The sequence below is a fragment of the Mandrillus leucophaeus genome, unplaced genomic scaffold (assembly GCF_000951045.1).
Source record: "Mandrillus leucophaeus isolate KB7577 unplaced genomic scaffold, Mleu.le_1.0 Scaffold469, whole genome shotgun sequence".
Lineage (NCBI taxonomy): Eukaryota > Metazoa > Chordata > Mammalia > Primates > Cercopithecidae > Mandrillus > Mandrillus leucophaeus.
This window is the reverse complement of record NW_012105020.1, coordinates 1,726,129-1,733,955: the sequence shown is the minus strand read 5'-3', so window position 1 is coordinate 1,733,955 and position 7,827 is coordinate 1,726,129.

The following is a 7,827-nucleotide window of genomic DNA, read 5'->3' as shown; positions in this document are numbered from 1 at the left end:
GAGCCAAGATCGCGGCACTACACTCCAGCCTGGGTGACAGAGCAAGACTCCATTTCAAAAAAAAAAAAAAAAGAGTTCACAGTCTAGGGATGCATTGATTACAACCTAAAGATTTCAAGAGGAGATAGAGTTGGAAAATGTGTTTTGTACATTTATGCTAAAAATCTCTGAGTGTTAAATGAACATAACCAGAAAATGAATTATTATTCACATGATTTTTCTGCATATTCTGAGTAAGACTTGTATTTGCAATCATCAACAAAGAATGATAAGCTTTTAGAGAGCTACTGGAAATAACTATTCTTGGGTAGCACATGGATGATGCATGGTTATAAATGATTATATAATCAGCATTAAATAAATGACATTAGGAAAGTATAGTGGTAAGAAGGTCTCTATTGTTTTAATATAAATGGTTCCAAAGAGCTATGGTGTTGGAGGCAGAATTCTGAGACGGCCCCCGCAAGATTCCTGTTCCTGGGTGTGCACTGACACTGTGGAAATGATCTATTTTACTCCTGTGATTAGGTGATATTACATGACTTGTTTGACTTTAAGAGAGAGAGATTATCTTGAGTGGACCAGATCTCATCAGATGAGTCCTTAAAAGTCTGAGTTCTTCCTAACAAAAGAAATCTGAAGTACAAGACAGCTTATGGAAAGGAGTGATGTAGCAATAAATGGGTGGCCTCTAGGAGCTATGAGCAACCCCTGTGTGACAGCCAGCATCGAAATGAGGACCTCAGTCTGGTAGCCACAAAAAATACTGTTTTGGAGTGATTCTCATAACAACTTGAAGGTTCTTGGAAGCAGAAAGAACCCTCCCATTGTCTGATATTAGTGATATGGTTCGGTTGTTTTCCCAACCAAATCTCGTCTTGAATTGTAGCTCCCTTAATTCCCACATGCTGTGGGAGTGACCCGGTGCAAGGTAATTGAATCATGGGGGCAGGTGTTTCCCATGCTGTTCTCTTGATAGTGCATAAATCTCACAAGAGCTGATGGTTTCATAAGGAGGAGTTCCCCTACGCAAGTTCTCTCTTGCCTGTTGCCATGTGTGCCTTTCACCTTCTGCCATGATTGTGAGACCTCCCCAGCCATGTGGAACCGTGAGTCCATTAAACCTCGTTTTCTTTATAAATGACCCAGCCTCAGATATGTCTTTATCAGCAGCATGAAAACGGACTAACATAATTAGGTTGGTGCAAAAGTAATTGCGGTTTTTGCCATTGAAAGTAGTGGCAAAAACCATTGAAAGTAATGGAAAGAATCGCAATTACTTTTGCCCTAACCTTTTATACCACAGTCAACATCCTGATTGCAGTCTGTGAGACCCAGGCAGGGAACCCAGCTATGCCTTGTCTAGACTTCTGCCCTAGAGAACTGTGAGCTAATACATGGGTGTTGTTTTAAGCCACTTTGTAGTAACTTTTTATGTAGCTTGGAAAACCAATGCACATGACATTGCTATTTTTTTTCCTGTGGTGGGAGATATTAAGTTGCCAAGAGTAGTACGTTTGATAACAAAGGACATGAAGAGATGATTCCTGAACCTGCCTGAACACTACAAAGAACTCTCACATTGTCCGATTGGGGAATAGACTATATGTATGTTCCTATTCTCTACTCCTAATTCTAAATCTTCAACTATATTCTTCACATTCTTCATGAACTTTGTAATACAGCTTTAAACCGAATTGGAAATATTTTCCAGGAGCCCCACATACCCTTGGGGATATGGGGATATGATAATAATAGTTCTTACTTTGTTGAATTGTTACAAATATTAAATGAGGTAATACATTTAAAGGGTTTATCACAGTTTTTGACAAATCCTAAGCACTCAGTTAATGTTAGCCATGCCATTTGATCTTAGAAACTACCCCTGGATATAGCAATACAGAGATTGTTCTATGCATTTTACAACTGAGGAAACTGAGTGTCAAGGACTGAATAACTGAATAACTCATTCAGGGTCACACAGTTAGTAAGTGTAAAACTTGGATCAGTCACAGATCTTATAGATTTACTTTCTACCATTGATTTTCTGTTTGCAGAGACTCTTCTTGGTAAAATGGTGTCAAAGCTCTTTATCTCTAACAGACAAATATGCAGAAAGTCATATTTTTAGAGTGGCACAGTAACTGGAGGCCCATGATGTAGAGTCATAAACCAGTTATCACTTTAGACCCTTGCTACTTGAAGTGTAACTGCCCAAACAGTAAGCATCTGCCTATTGGAAACTGACTATGTTGGCAGGGCGTGGTGGCTCATGCCTGTAATCCCAGTATTTTGGAAGGCCAAAGCAGGCGAATCACCTGAGGTCAGGAGTTCAAGACCAGCCTGGCCTACATGGTGAAATCTCGTCTCTACAAAACTATAGAAAAAAAAAAATAGCTGGGCATGATCATGGGTGCCTGTAACCCCTGCTACTCGGGAGGCTGAGGCGGGAAAACTGCTTGAACCTGGGAGGTGGAGGTTGCAATGAGCCGAGATCACACCATTGCACTCCAGTTTTGGCAAGAGAGAGAGAGACTCTATCTAAAAAAAAAAAAAAAAAAAAAAAACAGAAAAAGAAAAAGGAAAAGAAATTGACCATGTTAGAAATGCAGATTCTCGTACCCTACCTAAGAGCTCTGAACCAGCAATACATTTAACAAGATGCCCGGTTGTTCATATGCACACTAAATTTGAGAAACACAGTTTAGAAGTGTTCATCCACTGATCTACTTAATTTTGGCCTCCTTCGTTACTCACTTGGGGTCTCCAAGTGAGTTCAGTTGGGTTCAGATATTTCTCTAGGCTTTCTTAGTGCCTGTTTACATATATTCCACTGTTTTAAAAATAGAATTCCTTTATTCTGGTCACTAATAGTATACTTCCAATTTTTTTGAACATTTTCCAAAGAAGGAAAGAGTTGGCTTCACTCATTATTGATTTTTTGTGTATTTAATATATTAAAACAAATGCAAAACAATTCAATGTTTACAAGCATTTTTTAATACAAATCCATATTTAGGACATCCTAAAACACCGTGTCTAATAATAAAGTATCACCAAATACATGTCTAGATTGACTCGGGAAGAATTACCTTAGAATGAAGCTTATCAAATTGGTTTTATTCTTATCCTTTAGTTAATATTGTCAGCCCTCTCTCTATTCTAGCCTCTTCTCAGCTCTTTCTAATGGCCAATTATAGATCCTCAGGCTGTTCTATCTCCCAGTGCCAAGCAGAGACTGGCAGGAGGACGTTTCACACCTCCACCCAGAATCCAAGGGGCATTAGGCATAGTTGTGTTTGTTCCGGGCCATGGGTAATAGCACAGATTGCACTCAAGTTGTAGCCAGGCGGTTCTCCGGTCTCCTGACGTTGGATGTGTGTGATCACTGTCCAAGAAACCCAGTCCCGATACCGCAGCCAGCTGAGTGGAATGCACTTCCAATATCAATTAGACGATGCAGTTTATAAAAATGAGTGCCAAAGTGTCCCTCCTGTGTACAGCTAAGACCTTCCCTTATATCTCTCTGATAAGGGAAAATGGGCTTGGCTGAACAAAGGCAAGTGTTCTGAGTGCCCTTTAGAGAAGATAAGGTTTTCAATGAAACAGATTAATAGGACGTCTCCCCAGCTGCCGCATGCAGACACACACACACAAACACACACACACACACACACACACACACACATATCAGGCTTTCTCAAGATAAGGAGGAATGTTTCTCTCAAATGTCCCTCTCAAACATTCCTTCCCTTCTTGAGACAGTATCCCTAGGTCAGGTCACAGAGGGGTGCTATGCCAGTAGCTCCAAAGCTTTGAAGCTCATGCAAATACATTAAAGATGAAAAAAATCAATAATGAATGAAACCAACTCCTTCTTTTCTTAGAAAATGTCCAAAAATTTTTTGAAACATACTACCAGGTGTAGGATAAAGAAATTTTATTATTAAAGAGTAAATTTGCATCCATAGGATGTGGTACTACATGTTGGCTTATTTAACTCTGCTTGCCAGTGAGCTGGTGCCCTATTTTCCCTGCCCTTGTTTTCTCTTTCTCTATAGGGAAACAACATTTGATATAACAGCTTACATTTGATACCCTTTCTGTTTCCAGGTTGACCCATCCATCCCACATACCCAGACTAAATATTCATGCTGAATCGCCTTCCAAACTCCAAAAGGCATTAGCAAATACAGGGTGTCTTCTCTGACCTCCCTTGACTCTAAGTAACTGTGCTTCCTCTGTCATCCCACAGCATCCTCCCTTTTAACCTGTATCATGGCTGTATTCTGTATTTACCAGAAGATATTTGAATTGTTGACTTGTACATCCCTCTCCCCTCCTAGAACATGAGCTCCTAAAAAAGCAGAGCCAATGATTTCTTCATTTTTTGGAGACTTGTTGAATGAATTGGACTGCCGAATCCCTCCCATCTCCATCCTTGCTCTCCAGGACCTATGTCTCTCCCTCAGTTGCCCTAGTAACTCCTTCTCAATCCCCCGCACTGGCCTGCTCTTTGCCCAGTTTACTGGAAGACCAGCATAGTGGGTATCATGTGTGAACCGCTTGCTGGGGTGAGTCCTGGCAAATCACCTTGAGACATAGCACAGGGTTTGTCAGATTTCAAGAGCCATCGTTTTCAGCATGTTCACCTGCCTAGTTCCAAACACTTACTGCCTCTAGGCCATTGCATGACTTGGAAAGTGAATTTGTCACTCGCTGGTTATGCTATTGCAGGATGGTCTGCTCTGAGTTCTTCTGGGTCCGCCAGTTCCATTTGCTTTTGGGGTCCTACACTGTAAATTCCTTTCTCCTGCCCTTCCACCATCTCTCTGCTGATGTTCCCTTCTTGGTAACAACCTTGCCTAATACGTCACAGCTGTGTCCTTGGCTGGAGTGCATGGCTGGGGACAAGTAGCAACAGGTTTTATTTGTTTGTTTGAACAGCTCAAATATCTGTTAAATGGTCTCTTTGTGTGTCTGTGGCTCATGTATATGCAAAGACGTGGTGTGATTTCTGCTGAGTCTAGGCAAGGCACAAATGTTCAGGAACAGGAGCTTCTCAAATGAAGGAAGTGTGCAATTAGCGCAATTTGGTGACCCTTTCTTTCCAGAGTAAATTTGACATTCTGTTGTTACTAAAGGTGTTGCCTAGTGACAGCAGAAGCTGTCAGCGTCCCCTCTGCTCAACTCATAGGTTACCAGATAGGTTCCTTTCTGGGTATAGGATCTTGCTCGGCCAAAATGAACACAGGGTAGGCAGAAGCAAGAGAAATTAATGCCCCATGGGTGCCCCTCAAGCAGTGACAAGTTTTCTAGCTCTGTTGCCTCCTGGAAGTAAATTTTGAGTTATTTTCTACACAGTCTCATAGAAGATCCCCAGTAGTACTGAGCCCCAAATGTCCAAAGCAGTGACCCACTTATCAAGTCACCCTCTATTGACTTTCCTCCTTTCCCTCTCTCACTTCTCCACTCCTCAAATAAGCTTGCACTGAAATCCTTAATTCAGGATCTGCTTTTAGTAAGCCAAAATTATCCATGTATGTCCAAAGCTATGCACTCTGACTGACCACTCACTATTGATGATTTAGCAGGTTGTGGTCCAGGATTGTGAATCTTATTGTTAAGGGAAACGGGTTAATCTTAATGTGCCCATCTGTATATGCTATAGAATGTGCCAGATGTTTTATATACATACGTGGTTTTATTTCTTCCTAATGGTACTTTCCTCTTGGATTCAATGTAAGAATTAAATGAAGTAATATAAAGTGTTTGACATAGTGCCTGGTCATTTTTATTTTCGTTATTGTCATTTACTTTCTATAAACAAATTTAGGCTCAAAGAGGTGCAATATATTTGGATTTGTTTCCATACAGATAATATGCATTGGATAAAGGATTCAAACCCAGCTTTGTTTAATTCCAAAGTTGGCCACACTCTCTCTATGCTGCCTTCCATTTCAATGATGGTTCAATCAACTTAATTTACAAATGCAAATGCTTTTCCTCTGAAGTGTCAGATACTCCTAGGCTCCTTTCAGCATTAAAATAATACCTTGTCCTCATTTAAATAGGCTGGCACCCTCACATGAATCATCACGCAACATGTTTTTCTTTAAGATTTCCACTATAAAAGAGCAGCCTTCACTAAATTCTCCACTGGCAGGGATATATTTTAAAATGTCAAATCTCTAAGAGAAGAAAATAGATTCATCTCTATTTCTGTCTCCCGTCCTAACAAAATCCAATTATGGTAACAATAACCGCTCATCTGCTTACTACCAAGATCAGCCAGGATTGGGCTTTTAAGATGACAGATGACTCAAGTGTCCCCACATCACCCTTAGAACAGGGCCTACCTTTCTGGAGAAATTTTTGGCAAACTTTGAATAATTATTTTAAAGACATTGCAATTCCCACCAAAACTTATCTACATTTTTAGTTTTCATCTGACAGAACACAACTAAATTGATCTGATAATAACGTGCCCAATGTGTTCTTTTTTCCTATGTTGGTAATAAATTTTTTATTCTTATTTAGAGACTCTACTAGGGGAGAAGAGTTAATCCTATATTCTAATCCAAGAGATCCCTCTTCTCTCTAGGACTGCGGGCCTTTGATTAAACCCAAAACTTTCAGAGAAAATTAATGCATACCTAGCTAGCATTGGGATTTAGCCTTGGGATCACAGTGATGTTGCTACTCAAGAAATAATTCTCATTACAAAAACAGTATTGGCTTATTAAAGAGCATTTGGAAATATACTGTCAAAAGAAATAATAGATGGAGTGGAGAAGGGGTTAATTTCCTATAACCTCCATCACCAAAACACACTTACTTAAAACAGTCTGACTTGCCCCCAGTCAACATGTTCATGCATTTTTGTAATAACAATTACTTTATGTATTCAGTTTTATGTTTTGCTTCTTTAACTCAACCTTGTATCATAAACATTTTTGTTATATATTCTTTGAAACATCATTTTCAAAGTATTTATAGGATTTAATTAAGAAGATAGACACAGTTTACTCAATGATTAACCTGTGATTGGATAGCTTGGTGGCTGCCAAGTTTTTGATATTATCCATGTAGTGGTGTGAATGTTCTGTAGTTAGAGTTATTTTGTTAGAATCCATTTTTAAAATAGAATTACTACACCAAAGGCATTAAAAAGTTTAACTTCTTGATACATATTGCCACCTTGTCCACAGTATTTGTATAGATTCTGTCGAAGTTGCCAGCTTCTCTTATGTCTCTTCCAAAACCCTTGGCTTCTGCCTCTCTCTTTCTACGTTGCCCCTGTGTCCTATTTCCTACCCTGACTCAGTTCTTCACCATGCCCCAACTTGCCGATTGATCTCAGGTTAATCTCTGGCTCCCCCTCCATACCCGCTTTCCTTTGCGTTGCCTCTCCTGATTCTCTTAGCAGTCTTGGATCTCTTTCCCTTGAAAAACTGCTCTTCCAAGGTATTCATGCTTACATGACCTCAGGTATTACCCCTGTCAGATATTTCCATTTCAACAAATACCTTCTATATCAAAGGAATATAGAATGTGAGAACCACATACTTTGTGGTAAAAGTAGCAGAAAAGAAATTTAGGACAAGAATCTTTCTTATGGAATCATTTATATTATGCTATATAGGAAGTTGTCCAATCGGTCTATGGGTTATGAGATATCATCTTTTTTAACAGGCTACTTTTGATGAATATTGACATTTTCTCAGGGTATCTGGTCGCATGGGTGCATATCAGCAACATTTAAGCTAATGAAAATTCTGATTCTTCAGGTGGGAGACTGGGAGGGATACCATACAATATTATCAG